At 41.5% G+C, this 19,385-nt stretch overlaps 1 protein-coding gene and 2 pseudogenes across 1 annotated transcript in view; 2 read left to right on the top strand and 1 right to left on the bottom strand.

The window, feature by feature from the left end:
- The window catches only part of si:cabz01093077.1 (C-C chemokine receptor type 2), a 37,404-nt gene that overhangs the window by 16,707 nt on the left and 1,312 nt on the right, over positions 1-19,385 (bottom strand). The gene's annotated exons all lie outside the window — the stretch shown is intronic.
- On the top strand, positions 2,631-4,913 carry LOC116690723 (C-C chemokine receptor type 2-like; annotated as a pseudogene).
- On the top strand, positions 7,966-10,398 carry LOC116690722 (C-C chemokine receptor type 8-like; annotated as a pseudogene).

Here is a 19,385-nt window from a genome sequence, read left to right as displayed (position 1 = left end):
CAAACGGTCCTCTCGAGCAGTTGTCTTGCGGGGTCTGCCTGACCTGGGCTTCTCAAAATAATCTCCAGTGTCTTCAAATGTTTTTTTAATCCTCTGTACTTGACGCTGAGACACATTGGAAATTATATTTCTAATCAAGATTTATTTACAAGAAATGGTCATTTTAATCACAACAGCTTTTGTAATAATGTTTCAGTGCAAAAGAAACTGTCAAAAGTATTTTAATATTCACGCTTGGTAAGCCATTGAGTCAACTTTTGCAAGACATAAGTGTTGCGCCTTGTCATATGAGCTTCACCTGTGACTAATAATGGATCATCAATCAGGTCTCAGGTGTGTAAAAACAACCCCAGTACACTAGACCTTCACATCAACTGCAACTAGACCTCTGCAAACATGCCTAAGATTCACCCTGAGACTAAAGTTTTGATTATCAAGAGGTGAAGACCAGATCCATGCTGATGTGGCAGACACCTTCAATGTGTCTCAGCGTCAAGTACAGAGGATTAAAAAAACATTTGAAGACACTGGAGATTATTTTGAGAAGCCAGGTCAGGCAGGCCCCGCAAGACAACTGCTCGAGAGGACCGTTTGTTGGCTCGAAAATCCAAGGCCAGCCCATTTTCCACTGTAGCAAAGCTCCACCAGACCTGGTCCCCTGAAGTCCCTGTGTCAACCTGAACAGTTTGTGGATTCTGTCTCGAAAGGGCCTCCATGGTCGAATCAGTGCCCAGAAGCCAGCACTAAACAAAGACAATTGAAAAACTGTGTGGCATTTGCCAAGGCCCACAGCCTGCTAAAAGGATGGAGCTGGAGAAGTGGAAGAAGTGTTTTTTCAGATGAATCTTCTGTTAAATTACACCACAGTGCCTGTGCAGGAGACCTACTGGAGCCCGCCATGGATCCAAGATTCACCCAGAAAACAGTGAAGTTTGGTGGCAGAAAACATGGTCTGGGGTTACATCAGTATGGGGGTGTGTGAGAGTTGCAGGGTGGAAGTAGCTCAAATACCAAGAAATCTCAGCTACCTCTTATATTCCCAACCATAAAAGAGGCAAATTCTGCAGCAGGATGGTGCTCCATCGCATACTTCCATCTCCACTCAAAGTTCCTCAAGGCGAAGAAGATCAAGATGCTCCAGGATTGGCGGCCCAGTCACCAGACATGAAAATCATTGAGCATATGTGGGGTAGGATGAAAGAGGAAGCATGGAGACCAAACCAAAGAATATTGATGAACTCTGGGAGGCATGCAAGATGCTTTCCAGCTATTCCTGATGATTTCATACATACATTGTATGAATCCTAGCCAAACCGCATGGATGCAGTCCTTCAAGCTCATGGAAGTCATACAAGATATTAAATTTGAATCTCACAGCACCACTATTATTTGCTGATTTTAGTATTTGTAGTAAATTTATGTATAGGCGACAAAACTTTTGTCTTGCCAAAATTTGACCTTTCTGTTCTTGTTTAAATGATAAATCTTGTTTCAGTGAAACTAATTTCAGTGCATTGAACATCATTTGGGAGGGTTTTAGCTTTCATATGAGCTATTTCTACACAATGATATAATTAAAAGTCAAGAATAGCAGGTGTTTCTACAAAATAGATAAGAGACAAGACTTTTGTCAGGGACTGTACTTACTGTCGACCTACTCGTCTTCAGAAAATGCAAACAATTTGTTCGTTAGAGAACAACTAACCTTAAATTAGAGGCAATAAAACACCACAAGTCATCCAAGTCTCATCAAGTGCACTGCCATACAGCTGGCAAAGTTGGACCTCAGGGACAGAGTGTGGCAATAAAGGCACATTTTCTTCCACAGCAGTTTGGATGCTTATATTAATAAAATAAGTATTCAAATACAAAATATGTACTGAAACATTTCAAAATATGCTAGTGCTTTTATAAATTTGAATTCTGGAAAATGGCTGGTAAAAATAAGTGGCTGGTAATTGGGCTCCACCAGCCACTGTGGCTGTGTGATGGTGGGAAAAAAAGTTAATTTCCCACCCTGGTTCCAGGAAATTACACATATCCCTAAACAAATCAGTATTGTTAGGTTGAACAACAGCTGGGCTTTTACATGGAAGGACAGATCAACTCAATGTCTTACATTAAATGACATAAAGTGTCATTTTAGGGGGACTAATGCCCACCAGACTAGAGCTAGTGTAGACTTGTGATTGCCTTGGTTTGATACCAACATGAGTAATTTTTCATTGAGGTTGGTAGATAAACTGGAATAACATACTTTCTCTCACACACACGCACACACACACACACACACACAAACACCACACAACACACACCACACACACACACAACACAACAAAAGGTCAAATGTAGCCAATAGAAACTTCTATTTAATATTATCATTCTATTGTAACATGTATGCCATTTTATGATTTATTTTATGCAGCTTAACTGGGATTTTATTGATGTAATTTGAGTAATATTTGAATTATTTTGGTTGATAGTATGAGGCCATCTAGTCACACAGATTTTGACATCTGTTCTCTCTTTACTGAAGGACCACAAAGGTTTTTGCCTTTATTGGGTGATTCTAGATATTTTATCATTAGTAAGTAAAAACCTGTATGTTCTGTTTCTCCTTACACCAGCAGATGAACGTATCAGAGAACGACATGTACTCGGACATATACAACTTTGATTATAATGACCCCTGCGATCGGGGTCCTGGTTCAGGGTGTCCAGAGATCCACGACTCGTCCGTACTTTACTACATGCTGTTGGTCTAAGTCTGCTAGGTTGTTCAAAAAGGCCTGACTCGTTAAGGAAAAGGAAACTTGTATTGCTCTATTTAACATTTGAATGCACATTTGCATTCAAGCCATTTAGCTGAAACTGACACAAGCAAAATTAAGATATTTGCAACTGGTCTGTTTGTTACCGTAAACAAATAAGTAAGAACTTAATTTGAATTGATTTCACAGGCAACACCACCGTTCTCTGGGTTCTCCTCGGTACATAAAACTGAAGACTATGGCGGACATATGCCTCCTCAACCTGGCCCTGTCAGACCTCATACTGGCTGTATCACTGCCCTCTGGCCTACAATTACCAGAACCTTGTATATGCAAACTTATGACAGGAGTCTATCAGGTGGGGCGTTTTGTTTTTCTTTATATTTGTGTTTTGTATATAAGGCCAACTTTGTTTTTGTTTTCTTAAACATGAGAAATGTGGGTCCGAGTGTTGTTGTGTGTGTGTGTTGTGTGTAAAATGCTGTGTAATGCAGTCCCTCCAGGATTTTGTTGCGATCACGCAAATTCAACCAATCACCGTAACTTTGGTGTGACTCGAAATTTTGACCACAACTTTTTTGCAGATTTGACCTAATAGCGGAGTTTCCCGCGACTTCAACCAATCCCAGCAGTCCCCAGTGCCAGACTTTTTATCAGTATGTGACTCTGAGAGCCAATGACCAAGGGGAGTGAGAACGGTTAACGTCACACGTACGTGGCCAATTCATTTCCTTGTTAATGATGACTTGTTTAATGTGACTTGACCATCTCACATTACCATCAAACGAACAGCAAAAGACCGTGGCAAACCATTTCAGACTGTCCTGCCACCTGAGTAAACTTTAACATCAATGTAAGCTGTAGCGATTTTTCACTCTGATGTCACTGAAGCAGCTGCTGTTTCAATCCGGTGGCTCACTGCAGAAGCGGGGCTACTTAGTCCCCCCTCCGCAACTGACATGCACAGACACAACAAACGAAAGAAAAAGAAAAACGGAGATGAAAGTTACACTCATATTGTAGGGCAATGATAAGTTAAATTCCAATAAGAATTATTAAAAACCGTATGTGTGTCCCAGGCCAGGATAGGAAATTAACTAACAAGTAAAGATCAACAAGCCACGACAGACATGTTAAAATTTGATTCATTCAATAAATCATGATTTTTTTTGTCTTAAATCCACCAGCCATTTTTATATTATACCAACATTTGTAGCATCCTTAGCATTTTGAAAGGTTTTTTTTTTTGCAACTTTTATCGCACTTTTTCTTTTTACAAAAGCTCCCGCAATCAGGCATTTTTGGCCGCGACTATCTAAAATCGTGAAATCCTGGAGAGACTGGGAATGTCAGATATGTCAGCCAAACCCTGAGGCCCGAAAAAGCCTGATTCTGATTTTGCTTCCCCCTCTGCTCATCTGAACAGTTGGGTTCTACAGTGGGACGTTGTTTGGACCCTAATGAGTGTGGACGTACGGCCATTGTCCACGCTGTTGCAGCCATGCGAGCCAGGACACTTTGCTATGGAATCATAGCCAGCACCACTATCTGGGTTCTATCGGTCATCATGGCCATCCCTGGGTGATCTTTGCCTCCTTGGAAATGGATGTAGATGACAGCTACCAGTGCCAGCCACTGTATCCAGAAGACCAGCAGCAGTTTTGGAGATGCTGCGAAACTTCAACGAGAACACTGTGGGCTTTTTGGGGTCTCCTATCATGGTTTTCTGCTATGTGAAAATCCTTTTTGTGCTGTCCAGGTCCAGGAACTCCAAAAAGAACAGAGCTGTTAAGCTGATATTCATATAGTGGTGTGTGTTTGTGGTGTGCTGGGTCCCCTACAATGTACAATTTTCCTCAGACAATGCAGCTGTTTCTGGACACCTAAACACCTGCAAGGCTTCAAAATACATCAACTCTGCATAGGCTTTGCAGAGTCATTGCACTGTCTCACTGCTGTGTAAATCCACTCATCTATGCATTCGCAGGTGAAAAGTTTAGGAGAAACCTGGGCTATGTGCTGAGTAGGTACTTCCGCCAGAACAGAGGGACTTTCAGCACACAGAGACACCACAGACACTTCCACACACCTGTAAAATCTGATTATAGGAATGATGAACACATCTTGCTGCAAAGAAAGTGAAAATATATTGCTTTTGTCAAATAAATAAAGTAAACTTGATTGCCTTTTTCTTTGTATAGTAAGTGAGAAAAACAGTTTCAGGCCATTGATCTGTAAGTTTAAACTGTCTGGCGTCCATATACCAAATGCATCAGCATAATCTTTTGACACAGTATTCTTGGCAGTTTGTAAGTATTGACAAGAAGTGTGCAGAGCAGAATCCCTGTGTCATAACAAAAACATATATTTGACTAACGAGCAGTGCATGGTCACGGGCCCTACAATTTCACTACTGACAATCAAAATAATGCAGAACATGTTAAGATCTGGAAAAGGTGATAGTCATTCAATTTGCACTTTAGATATTAGAATGTTTTTTCCTATAAAGAGAAAGTTATTGCTTTCATACACGTGCTGTTTTGATTACAACTAGATAGACTGCAGTGAAGGCTGGTATCACTTCTGCAATGCACAAAAGCATAACCATGCACACAAGAGCTCTGCAAGCCTCCATCTGTACTGCCTTCAGGCCTGTCCGAGTCACATTGCATCTTTTGAATCTGCATATTGGATTGTGGTTCTCTGTATATAATCCCAGACGCTGTGGTCTCTAAAATGAACGCTTGGAAATCATTTGCAGGAAGTAAAAAACCATACATCTCACATGCTAGCCCACAGCCCACCTAAAACGTGGTAGGGGTAGGGGATTTGCACATGTTACACTTTATGTTTGTGGTATGCAAACCAATTTTCATTCTCATACCAATGCAAATGATCATGACTTATTCGACTAGCCGTCTCCAGAGCATCTTGTGATCCAAGAGAACTACAACATATATCAGCTATCTTATTAAGCACTGCAGGTAAGATTGTCTGATTTTACATTAACAGTATGTGACATTTATGTACAATTTATTAGTAAAAAGCTTAACAGGTGGTTGAAATTAATTGATTGCCACTGAGCCTAATTTAACTGTAACTCTGAGTCATTCTAGACATGAGGTCATATTAGTCCAGCTATTACATAGTTATGGCTATTAGGTTTATGACACAATACTTTCAAGTATTTTAATTCAATGTGCAATAGGCTTAGACTTTACTTTATCCTACAAGGCTTTAAAGACAGTGATGCTATATTAATTCTTCATTTTAAAAAAACACTCAATAAGAGAAAGGAAGAATAATTACTGTCAGTTAAGTTTCCATATAACTTACAGTCCTAACTTACGCCCGTGCCTATAAGCATTGTAAAAATACTTATAATGCATTATAATCTGCTTAACTGTATAATATAATTAATATATTTAAGAACTCATATATATTCTTAATGCTTTATAATAATTTATTTTTTATATACATTATAAAAGTCTTTCATGTGATTTGTAAGGTCAGTATCGATTTTCACAAGGGTCATAGGGTACTATACCTGTACTAATCTTTTATAAAACTGATTAGTGTTATAATGCATAAATGTGATTTAACTTACTCTCCGTGGCCATGTTTATTACATTATAGATATGGATCATAAAAGTGTTACAGGAATTTTTATCCTGCGTCTTTTATCTGTTACAATTGCTATTTCGAAAAGATGCATGATGATGGTCATCAGTCCATTCTACGCTGACGTTAGAAACAGGGGTAATTTACGAGGGTGGTATTTATGTATGAGCTAATATAGCGCATTTGTTCATGTGCGCTGCAAGAGTTGTTTCTGTTTAGGAATGCGTTATTAAGTGCAAATAAAACCAGAATATAGTTTAATCTCAGTAATGATGTAATTACTGTCGCTCTGTTAAAGGCAAACATTCCTCTGTACTGTCGTGAGGCTCACGGAGATCTGATTGGGTCTAGACTTTATGGCACCGTGTTGAGTGAAAGTAGATCAGGTTGTAATGGGCTCCTACCAGCGCAGCATGTAATACTGTCTATTACAGGGGCATTTGAATGTCTGTCTGATCAACTGCCCATTTAGGGACATCGCTAACCCTAGTAAGCTAACCATTCCCTTGTTTTCCGTTCGCCACTTATTTGAAAAAGTACCTCTCTTTTTTCTTTACTTCGCCCTCAACAGTTGGCTCGGCAGGGGCCTCCTCACACAGGAATATGTGCCACATTTTTTAAACCGTGTCACGGACTAGCGCTGAAAACCACTCCACCCCCCACTGTGGCTGGTAGACAAGGCAAAGTCACCGCCACTTTGAAAAAGTACCCGCCAGTGGCTGGTGGCGGGTGCTAATATCCCACCCGACATTGTAACAAAACTTGAAAGTGTTACCTTTCCAATGACATCAAGATACCCCAGAGTGTCAAAGTATATGGAGCTGTACCACTTTTAATTTGGGTATGCCGTTTAAACCGAAAAAGCATGGAATTTCAGCCGTTTCATAACAGGGGGACTGTGTTTAAATTGAAAAAGAAATCTGACTGTGCTGCTCTATTGTTTTTTTCTTCAGAAAGTAGGTCATGTTTTTTCTTTTTCCAGCAAGCTCGCCAGTCTACAACCATCCCTGCTGTTGTTGCTTTTGCGGAATGGATGAGAATCCAGAAGACTTACCAAGGTGAGATTAAACCTACAGTTTATACACATAAACACTTTTTTTGTTCTTTAAGCTTAAATCACTTTGTCATGAACTCTATGGGTTCTTTTCCAGTCTGTGCTCCCAAGCTTCCAGCTGCACTTTACTTTTAGTAGTTATAATTTTATAAGACTCTAGCTAAGGATTTCAGTTAATCCAGTAGTTTATTTCTAATATGTAGTTTGCTACCATATTTTTAATGACATGCATTTCTGAATTGGGTTGCAAGAACAAAACACATTATTCTCATTGCTTTTATTTAACCGTGCAGCTTATCTTACTTCCTCCCAATAGCTATGTCAAGCAAGATTGTCAATAAACTGACCTGAAATAATTGGAACATCCTAATCATTCACTTCCCCTTGTGATTTTGTTCCTCTGTCTGTTTCTTACCAGCTCTACTACAACAAACTTCACCAATATCGTCACTGTAACCCTCCCAGATACTACAGCTAATAGAATACCAGATGGTGACTTCGGGAGTGTGTGTTGAGCATATGGGGCCATTTATTCCCACCCTCTATGCCATTTTCTTCCTCCTGGGCCTTCTGGGTAACTCTTTGGTCCTCTGGGCATTACTTGTGGCGTGCGACTCCGCGCATGACCGACGTGTGCCTCTAAACTTGGCTATTGCTGACCTTTCTGGTGTGTACCCTTCCCTTCCTAGCCACCAAGCGGGACCAGTGGCTGTTTGGGGATGCTATGTGCAAGCGGTCCTTGGATTTATAATATTGTTTTTTACTGGTGGGATCTTTTTCATCACTCTAATGAGCATTGACCGTCTTGGCTAAGTACATGCGTTACGCTATGAGAGTACGGACAAGGTCCTTCGGTAAATCGCAGCGGCTGTGACATGGTTGGCTGGGTTTTTTGTCTTCTTTCCCCGAATTGATCTTCCTCAAAGAGCAGCTAGAGTGAATATAATGGGACTCAGTTTTTCTGCTACCCTGTGTATCACAGCAACTTCGAATGACGACACCACTTTATCCAACTCTCACATCTGGAGCATTTCTGCTTTTTTAAAATGAACTTTTTGGGGTTATTTGTCCGGTTGTCATCATGGGTTTCTGCTACTCACAGATTGCCAAAGGCGTGCACAGCCAGTCATCCAAGAAACAACGATCCGTTTAGTTCTCATAGTGGTAGTTGTTTTCTCTGCGCGGATCCCACAAAGTTGCATCCTTCTTCAAAGCCATGGAGCTATTGCACATCTATACAGAAGTGAAAGCAGCAAGCCATCACATTGGTTACAGTCCCTGAGGCCATTGCCTACTCTCACAGCTGCCTCAACCCCATCCTGTATGGTGTTGGGGAGAAGTTCAGGAGGCACCTGCTAGATTGTAAAACAAGTCTCCCTGCAGGCTGTGAGAGGTCAAAGTCGCATACCCAGGACGAATCAATGGGTCAGTTACTCACGACCACCAGCTGGACGAGAGGAGCACTCTGTGTAAAGTGTGTTCCATATACTGTATAAAGGGGGTTGTTACTTATTTCTGTCTGTGTGGTCATCTGCACAATGAGGGCATTCTTGTGGTAATTTGCATTTCTTATGGGCTATTTAGGACTTCAGCAATATGACAAATACAGCGTGACAATGGTCAGCTTGAGAGACACAGGATTTGTAATAAAGTAACATGAAAACAGTTTACCTGTGTGTAAAGATATATTCTTTATACTTGTAAAGTGCTATAGACAAATAAGTATCGTTCTGGATATGCAAGACTTTAACAGAGTTGAAGCAATTTTATAATAGGTAAGAAACTGTCCCGAAATACATTTGTCTCTCTTTTTTTAGAGAGAGACAAACTCAGATGCCGACCAGTTCCTTGCAGTCAATCCGGGCAAAAACCATTAAGAGAAGTGCAACAAATAGGGTACACATAGCTAATAGCTAAAGAAATAGAAAAACTTTTGCCACAGCAAAAGGTGCCCAGTGCAGCTGGAAACCAAAGTATTGCAAGTTTCAAAGCAACTGTAACAGCACCACCTCAACCTAGAGAAAACCACAACATGAAACAAGAGGGAGTATGTGTTGTCAGTAATCTTTGCAGTCTCTGTGCAAAAATTAGCATTGTGCTGTCAAATTTTGGAAATATCTCTGAAAATGTTAATCAATTTTAATCAACATTTCACGAAACAGGTAATTTTCAAATCATTATACTGATAATTCTATCATGCAGACTGCCAGCCAAGTGGTATTATGCATACCATATCCTAATTGCAACATCCTCGTTAGATTCAGGTTGGGCACCATTGTTAAACATCAACCCCCCTCAAGCATTTCCTTACTGTAACCCCCTAATGTCAAAATGCAAAAAAAAAAATTTGCCGCCTGGATAGCTTAGTTGGTGGAGCGGGGCGCCCATAATAGAGGCATATATGACTCCTCTATGCAGCGAGCCCAGTTCAACTCCGGCCAGCGGCCCTTTGCTTTAATTCCCCCTTTCTCTCCCCTACATGTCTGCTATGTCCTAAAATAAAGGCTGAAAATGCCCCAAAAAATAATCTAAAAACAAATATATTATATTTCTTGAAATAAAACCCAAGACAGCCAAGACAGGCAACTGTTTCACCCCTAGGTCTAACCTCAGTAATAAATGATATAGAAGTGAATGGTGAAGTGCCCCTTAAAAGTAACATTCTCATTAATGACAGTAGTATTCAGTAAAGCGAATCATATTTTCAGGTGGGGTGGAGTTTCAACATTTTCACTGGCTGAATAAGAAATGCAAAATCTTCAATTAGTTAATAATCAACAATGAAAATAATGTGAATGCAGCCATTGCTGATACAATCGTAAAATATCTCCAGCATTTTGCACTTTTATTGTTTATCTGGGGGGTATACTGAGTGCAAGCTCACTGATCACATTTACACAGTTCCACATTCAGCAGGAAGCTGCCCAGTCCAACAACAGTCTGATCAACTGAAGCAGTGGGGTTAAGGGACTTGCTCAAGGGCACCTCAGTGGTGGTAATGAGTGTGACTTCCACTTTCCCCTCCCAGATCTTATCCTACCATTTATAGTTATCAAGGGTATCATGGTATCTTAACTAGGGCTGTAACGATATTCAATGTGAAAGTGAAATTGGGACACTCAGATCCGCAACCTCCAACTCCTAGAGTTATCCTTCCTGTCCAGATCCAGTGCTACATACCTTCATTTTTTTTTTTAAGGTTATATTTATTTTGGGACTTTTCCCTTATTATAGTGATAGTGCATAGACTGGAAAGGGGGAGAGAGATGGGGGGGGGGACAAGCAGTAAAGGCAGCAGGTTGGATTCAAACCCCACGCCGCGGCAGGACTCAGCGAAACCTCTACTGGGTGAGTTGGAGGCACCCTGCTAACATATCTTTAAATTCTATTAGTCCTTTTATCCCCCTTATCCCCATTTGCTTGTAAATTAAGCTTGCTGTAAAGATGGTCTGAAACTGTAGTGTAACGTTACGAATGGGCGCTGTTCGACCGAGTGGCTGGGGCTGTTTCCCGACGGTTCAGTAAACTGCCGTTAGCGTCCTTAGCACCGGCGTTAAGTACTGACGGGGATGGCTGCTAGCTGGCTTGGGGCTGACTGTGGATGTGTCCCGGGACGGGTGTAATGATAGTGGACGGCTGCTGCTGGCTTGGGGGCTGACTGGGGATGTGTCCTGGGACGGGGGCTGTAATGATAGTGGATGGCTGCTAGCTGGCTGGGGGCTGACTCTGGATGTGTCCCCGGGGCTGTTGTCAACTCTCATCCCGACGAAGCCTCGCATCGCGGGAGACTGAGGCAGACAGACAGAAGTGTGCCAGCTAGCTGGCTAAATTACCATTAGATTAGTCGTCTATGGAATCGTGAGTCAATATCGTGATACAAACTGAATCTGGGGTTAAGTGTATCGTTACAGCCCTAATCTTAACTGTCATTATTTGTTTAAAAAGCTTGTCTCTATTGTATGTGAAGAGACGCATATATTTTAGCATCGTTTTTTCGTCACAACAGTCATGCTGATATATGTGGATGAACGTGCCAAAACACACGTTTTTGAAATGTTGAAGTTATCTTAATTGTGTCAGAATATTGTTTAATAAATATTTATAAATAAACAGAGTACGCATTCTTGGGTTTATCTTAACCGAATAGTTGCATTAATCTCTACAAACAAGCAATATTAAGCCACAAGATCAACAGTAGAATGACAATGTAGCCAACACAACATGTACACTATACAATAACAACTCCACAGCCCCCCCCCACTCACACACACACACACACACACAACACAGAGAGCAAGATTAACAATTCCTCTGCAGAGATTTACATCCACAAATATAACAGCGGTTACAACCACAACCAGCACCAGTTTATCTAAATTACCAACCTATTAGAAGTCATTGTGTGGGTCGCACCGGAAGTCCTCTCATAGGCTCCACCTTCAACTTCTCTGCTCGTTCATTCTCAATGCATGACATGTCAGTCCACTCAGTGTCTCTGTGTATGATCCAGTTCTTCTCACAAACCCGCCCACCGCTGGAGGATCCACATTAACTTGAGACGGGTATGGGCTGCAGCTGGAGCATCCCATCTCGTCGTCCGTCTCATCCGGTCCCCATACGGAGGGTGTCCAACGGTAAAACCAGAGGGTTCAAAATTACGATATCGCGATAATTTTCCAGATGGAGTCAGGGTAAATTCGTGACCACATTTGTTTGCAATCAATTTGAAAAACGTTAAAAAACTGTTAAGTAACCCATTTTGCCATACAAGTTTGCTTCCTTTCTGAATGTTATGCTTGTGTTGTTCCATATTAACGTGGCTACATCTGATGAAACCTGCAGCAGCGACGCAAGCGATTCTGCGACTAACGCGGGATCTCCTGAGGAGGGATAAACAATCCACGATCTGCACACACAACAACAAGACTACGAAAATAAACATGTTCAACTTTTCCAAGACTTTTTAATTGTATATTAATTGTTTTCACAACTTCACTGGGACATTGCTGCAAATAACTGCTTATCAGCATGGCGAGAGCATTCGACTGTAGCTCTAGGCTACAGTCGCTGCCTCGGCTGTCAGGCTCTCTGGGACCCGGGGCAGAAGTGGGTCTCTGGGAACGGGGCAGAATGCTGTCGGTCTCTGGGACCGGGGCAGATGCGGTGGTCCTGTGGACCCGGGGCCGAATGCTGTCGGGTCTCTGGGACCCGGGGCAGAATGCTGGCGGTCTCGGGACCCGGGGCAGCATGCGTGGGTTCTGGACCGGGGCGAATGCGTCGGGTCTTGGGACCGGGGAGAATGCCGGTCGGGTCTCTGGGACCGCGGGCAGAATGCGGTCGGGTCTCTGGGACCCGGGGGAAGAATGCGGTCGGGTCTTGGGACCCAGGGCAGAAGCTGTCGGGTCTCTGGGACCGGGGCAGAATGCGGTCGGGTCTTGGGAACCGGGGCAGAGCGGTTCGGGTCTCTGGGACCCGGGCAGAATGCGTGGGTATCTGGGACCTCGGGGCAGAATGCGGTCGGTCTTGGGACCGGGGCAGAATGCTGTCGGGTCTCTGGGACCCGGGGCAGCAGAATGCGTTGGGTTCTGGGACCCAGGGCAGAAGCGGTTGTAGTTTTCTACTAACGCGGCATCGGCCTGGGTCTTGGGACCCGTCTGCATTCGACTGCGTATCTCTGCTGCCCCGGTCTGGGCCAGGATGCGATTGTTTATTTTCTTCCACACGGGTTCTATCGTATTTGTGTTGTATGTATGAAAGGGGGGAAAGAAATTAAAACCAAACCTAACTTAAATCAAAGTTGCAGCTATAGAAGGATTTTTTAGTTTGCCTATCATCTGCATTTTTTTTTATAGACGAACACGTATTTTAAGTGTTTTTATTATCAGTATGATAGTCTGCATTTATCTTATGTACGTTTAGTTTAAATTGCCGTTACCTAAACAGTACGGCAATCATACATATGAATAAAATACTTCAATATTTTTTTGTTTTTTTATTTAACAGTAACGGCAATCACACAAATTATAAAATCATTAAATATTTAGTGTTTCTTTTCTTTTTCAAGTACCCGATAGCTCCGTGTGTAGAGCGGGTGTCCATAATTAGTGTTAGCTCTCGATGCAGCGGTCCTCTAGTTCGAGTCCGACTGCGACCTGTACTGCAAGGATCTCTCTTGGGGTTTTTTTTAACTAAACGTGTTAAAACCAAATATTAAAAGTATTTTATTCATTAGCATGATAGTTGACGAGGTTTATTTTATTCCAGACGATAGTCTGCATATCTTGTCAACAGACCATCCATCTGGAAAATTATTCGCGATTTCGCATTTTTTACCCTCTGGATTTACCGTTGGACACACTCCGTATGAGACGGGACGGATGAGACGGACGGACGAGATGGGATGCTGCAGGCTGCAGCCATATACTCTGATTAACTTTAGCATTTTAGCATGCTAGCCACACCCAGATTTGCTCACTTAGCGTGTGGCGGGTGGTGGGGCATTGTGGGTACGCGATCTGTGCTGCCTGCAATCTGACATGCGCATGCGCAAAATCTTCGAAGACGCATACACGGATGATAATCTGTTTTACGACGATTTACGTTGCACGATCGTTTCCACGGTTTATAAATATATATAGCAATGATCGCAATTGGGGGTGGAGGAATGAAGGTTTGCGTGACAGAAAGACTCAGACTTCATTCCACATGTAACCAAAATGGTACATGTTCATGGATATGTAACAACTCCTGTTATTATCTTGGATTGGCAACTACGTTAAAACACCTCATGCATAGTGTAAACTATATTTAAAAACATCACAACATCCCACTCTACATGTCACACAAATAACAATTATGCCAAGGCGGATGTAAATATGGCACTTAATTTAAATTTCTTATAAAACAGACCCGCTGCATAATGAATATCATAAAATGCATGTGCGGCCTTGCCATCAAGTGTTTCAAGGCATGCGTAATTTCAGAAGCTCTATGTAAAGATGATTTAGTGTATAATGTAGTTTATCAAAGATCCTCTATAGGCTTTGTACAAACCATCTCTGGTTAATCTAAACAGAGTTTTAACTTTACGCACACGCGAGTGGGGGGGGAGCTTTTGACGGCCAATGAGGGAAGCTGCAACGGACCAAGTCATCACTCAGTCTGACCAATGGGGTAACTAACTGACTTTTTTAAACGAGAGTTTTAAATAAGAGATCCCAGAATAATTTTCCAGAGTACTGCAGTAACATTTAAAACTTATTGATATGAGGGTGCTGTCGGAAAGTGTAAATATTCTGATTGACTACTTGGAAATTAACAATGGAACTGTTGGTTTCTGTGTTGTACACAATGTGAGAGACTGCCCTCCCCATTGTATTATTATCAATGGTGGATTAAACCCTTCAATCGTTCTCTAGTGCATCAAGTGGTGTTGCAGAACCTGGTTGAAAAGAGGGCGTACTGTACATTTGTAAGTTTCATGTACATACTGCGTGTGTGTAGGTGACAATCACATCGTTTAAATGATAAGTATTTTAGAACATGCTGAGAAAAACTAATGGCATAACTAGATGATTTGATATCTCGGTGATCCCAGCGTTCTCAGGGTTTCACTGTTTATTATGAAAACAAGTGTCGGCCCTTTTGGTGTATGAGTGAAGCTGAATTCAGTGTGGTGACAAAGACAGAAGATTACCAGAAGCCACTGTAGATGAGCTGGTAACAAAGGGGAAATATTGTCTCACTGCTGGAAGAAATGCTAAAGAAATCAGATAATCAATAATGGAAATGTTCTGCATTTTGTGTAGACCAATCAGATTTGTTAAACCATAACAAAAAGAGACACCATCCAGGATGCTCCGCCTCTACACTTAACAGCTCTTGTGGTGGATTGAGAATATGAACTTTTGACAAACATCAGTTCTGGGTTTCATGCAAAATATTTGCTGCTGCGTTGCAGAGAAAAACAACACATATTCACAACTGATAAGAAGATGTCAGTCCCGTGTACATATTTAGTATCGGTGTTGGAGTGAACTGGTAAAACAATGACACAAAGCTTCAATGTGGAAATATTTAAATTATTCAATTTACAAGGCTAAAATTATTACATCCTAATAATAATTGTTTCGTGGTGTCTTTCAAGAAAATGTACGGATTAAAAATCATTAGTGCATCAAAGCATAAAAAAAAGTGTCTTTTTGGTAACTTCTGTCTTTTGATGTAGTGTAGCTGGGTGTAAGATGTGTTTTGAGGAGGGGGGAAAGTGTACGGTACTGATTCATGCAACAGTAGCAGCATCTGCAGAGGACAGATAAGATCAGAACTCCTACTCTCTGTTCTTTTTTTTTCAGGGGTTATCACAGACACAGATCTTGATCAGAGTAAATACCTGCTTAGTATACAGTGCGCGTCTCTTCTTTTTTGTCTTATCATCTTGCTTTTCACTTTGGAAACAAAAGGACTTTCCCCATTGCTACATATTATTACATGGTCACCGGTAAACTACACGATAAGCCGGTGTTGCTTTCTGACGGCTCCTAGTTCAAACGACAAATAATATTCAGTGTGAAAAAAGCCTTTATGTCACGTAGAGAAGTCTTAATTGCTGCTTTGATTCATTTAGATGACTGTTGTGCCGGGGTTTCCCCTGCCATTTACTCGCCAGGAAAACAGCATGGTCTCAAACTTCTCTCAAAGGTATGGAAATAATGAATGAATACTAGTTTCAAGGCAGACATTATCTGTGTGGGGGTATGTCCGTGTACTGTATGTGTACGCAAAAGTTGCGGGCGCACCAGGTTGTCCTTGTACGTTTAATGGCAAAATAACAGGACAAAATAAGATATTTACAACACTTAGGAACATGTAAACACAATTCTGTACAAAGAAATATACATGCAAAAGTAAAACTAAGTCTAATAAGACATTCAAAAATGACATTGCTGCAGTTTTGCTCTATGTGTATTTAAAATATGACATAGTTCAGAGGTTACATCCTGGGTGTGGGCAAACTGCCCGACCCTCTCTGTACATCTTACATCATGTATAGGCCGGGTTTCCCAAAGGCATGTATTACTTAGATCATATTCTTTGATGAAATAGGCTTAAGAGAACTTGATAAACCGTAACAGCATGATTTTAGGAAACCTAGTTACACCAAATAAATAAAAATGACACAAAATGAAAGACTGTACAGACCGACGACAGTCATTTGACTCAACATGTTATTGGCTTGTTTAACATTAAATCAGATATTAACTCTTACAACCTTCAGATAAAATAAGAAAATGTGTACGTTTTAAGTTCCACCCAACTCCTAAGTTGGCTCCCTCAACTGGCACTTAAAAAAAAAGTTTAACAACTTTGTAACTGATACATCAACTTATTCAAATGAAAAATAACTGACCTCTTTCACAGCAGTACCTGTTAATGCGGAATGGAATTTATCAAAGGATACATTTGAACTGTTGGTGGTACAATATTTGTGTGTCTCAAAAGGTATAATGCATACTCCAATAAATTAAAGTCCATAGTGAATGGTCCACGATGACAATTTTCCAGACCTATTGCTTGGTAAAAAATGTCCAACCCAGTCGGTCTTATGATGTCCAACTGGAACAAATCTTGCGCCATACACCAGTATCTCCTACCAAAAAGCCAAACAAAAGCACACAGCAAACACTTGTGGCCAGCTTGAAAAAAGACAAACAATTCTTTATACAATAAGATAAATAAATCCAGATGAACCTGTGTAACACTGACATGTCCTGGTTCAGTGTGGTCTGTTAACTTAACATGAGAAATAAAAATAAAAACATTTTGAGCAGGAAAAGAACGATACTCAACTTTGGTATGTACAGAAAATAAAAAAAACAGAACAATGGACAAAGCATAAGTGCCTCTTTTTTAGATACCATATTTTTATAACATTATTTCTGAAAACCCGCCTCTTGTCTGGAAGGTGTTTGCAGATATTATACTGAATTAATACAGAAGAGTTAAACACAATACAGACATCTATCGCAGTACCAGGTACGTACATGCCTTTTTAAGAATACGGCTACAACACAAAGTCTTCATAAATAGTTGCATAAATGTTTAAGCTGCAACATTGCACATGGGAATTAATGCAAAATACGAGTGCATTTATAGTAGCGGTTTGTTCATTGTGAAATCCAGTGCTGAGGTCCGCAGGAAGAGACTACCTAACAAACTGTATGGAGTCACTAATACTCTGCAAATTAAATAGCTTTGTTCATTTGAGACAAATTCTTCAAAAGATAATGAAAGGCAGGAATTGTTATTTACAAATAAGGCGAATGCAGGTAAAAACGGAGAAACTTTGACACAGCTCGTTGAAGTTAATTTAGTCTCTCTTAGTGTCACAAACTGAAAAAATTATACCTTTTAAACGAACAGGGACATAAAGATAAGCAAACTATTGCACTGAATGTAGCTATAATGTGTTGTGGGAAACATGGTTTGGTCTGTTATCTATTCTGGAAAAGTGGCCCGCTGAGGGTGCCACTTGTTCACACCTCCTGTTTCTATTTGACGTACTAACTCACCCTTGTTTTCCAAAAGGTGTGAATAAAGACAGTTCTCTGTTTCATCATGTATGGTTTCTTTTACAAAAAGTAATCTCTCATTACAAAAAAACATCTTCTTGTGTTCAACCGAAAGCAGCCTGAATTCTCTTTTAAACAGTATCATTTTTCTCTGTTAGCGCGGTTGCACTAGCACTAGCTGTTGAGAAAGCCGGTTTCTCTCCTGCTAAGTCAAGGTTGAAAGCTCAAACTGATTCCAGAGTTCATTTGTTGTGCAGGCATAATGACCACATGCCAAGGTGTGTTCAGGAGGGGAGTTGGGGAGAGTCAAAGGGTTATCAGCCGAGTGCTCAGTCGCAGCAGCAGGACTTTGTGGCTTGGTGAAGGAAAAGGTGATAATTCTGGAAAAGTGTGGTGGTCCTCTCAGTAACCAGTCAACATGTTACCATCCTCAATAGTTGGTGGCCAGCAGGACTTCCTGTTATACCACAACAATGTAGATACAGGGCCCTCCAGTACATGGTGCTGTCACATTACCTAGTGAAGCGGCATGTGGTTGAGCAGGCGGCTGTGAAGGAAGGCCTTAATGGTGCCGATGGGCCGCACATCGTTCAGGTGTTCCGTCTCCGATGAAGGAAGAGTCTGGAGGTATCGAGATGTAGGTGTGATGATCGGAGATGTGACAGCGGCGGTTGTGCGTATGGTTTAAGGTGGCATGCCAGTGTCAAAGTTTATCACACCTCGAGGCTGAGCCAGGGCGCCTGCAGGAGACGCTGCGGAGGCCGCCGTTCTGGCTCGGCGTGGAGCAGCAGGCGGACAAAGTCCTGGCAGCTGGGCTCACACCTGGAAGTGTCCGGGGAAGCTGAAGTCCAGGCGACAGATGTTGAGACACGTCTCCTCAAACTCTCGTCCAGGAAGGGAGAGGCGCCACTAGTACAAACGTAGGTCACCACCCCTGTAGGAATCATCCAGTCAATATCCCAGTAGACAAATCAAAAAATAGGTCGGTCAGTCAATCAGTTGCAGCAGGAAAATTATGGGTTTGTTATCAAGTCACCTGCACTACATATATACCAAACTATTAATTGTAATGTATTTTTATTATTAATAGTTTCTTATGATGTAATAGAAGTTACAAACTTATTGTGCCTAGTTACAGCCCTAAGCTCCAAAGGTCAGACATCAGTGAGGCAGGCTGACCAGGACAGCTAAGGGGCAGAGAACTCTGGGCTCCCAGGAAGAGGATGGATGACTTAGAAGGATGGAAGGGGCTCAGCTGAACGGCATCGCAAAGGCTGTCAGCTTGATCACTGGGCTGGGAAGACGCATGTTCCACCACAATGTTCTCTGGTCGGGGAGCAAGAAAAACATTGTCTTACAGCAAACCGC

This window comes from Etheostoma spectabile, chromosome 6, assembly GCF_008692095.1.
Source record: "Etheostoma spectabile isolate EspeVRDwgs_2016 chromosome 6, UIUC_Espe_1.0, whole genome shotgun sequence".
NCBI lineage: Eukaryota > Metazoa > Chordata > Actinopteri > Perciformes > Percidae > Etheostoma > Etheostoma spectabile.
The sequence above is the reverse complement of the archived record's forward strand: the minus strand, read 5'-3'. Positions and strand labels throughout refer to the sequence as shown.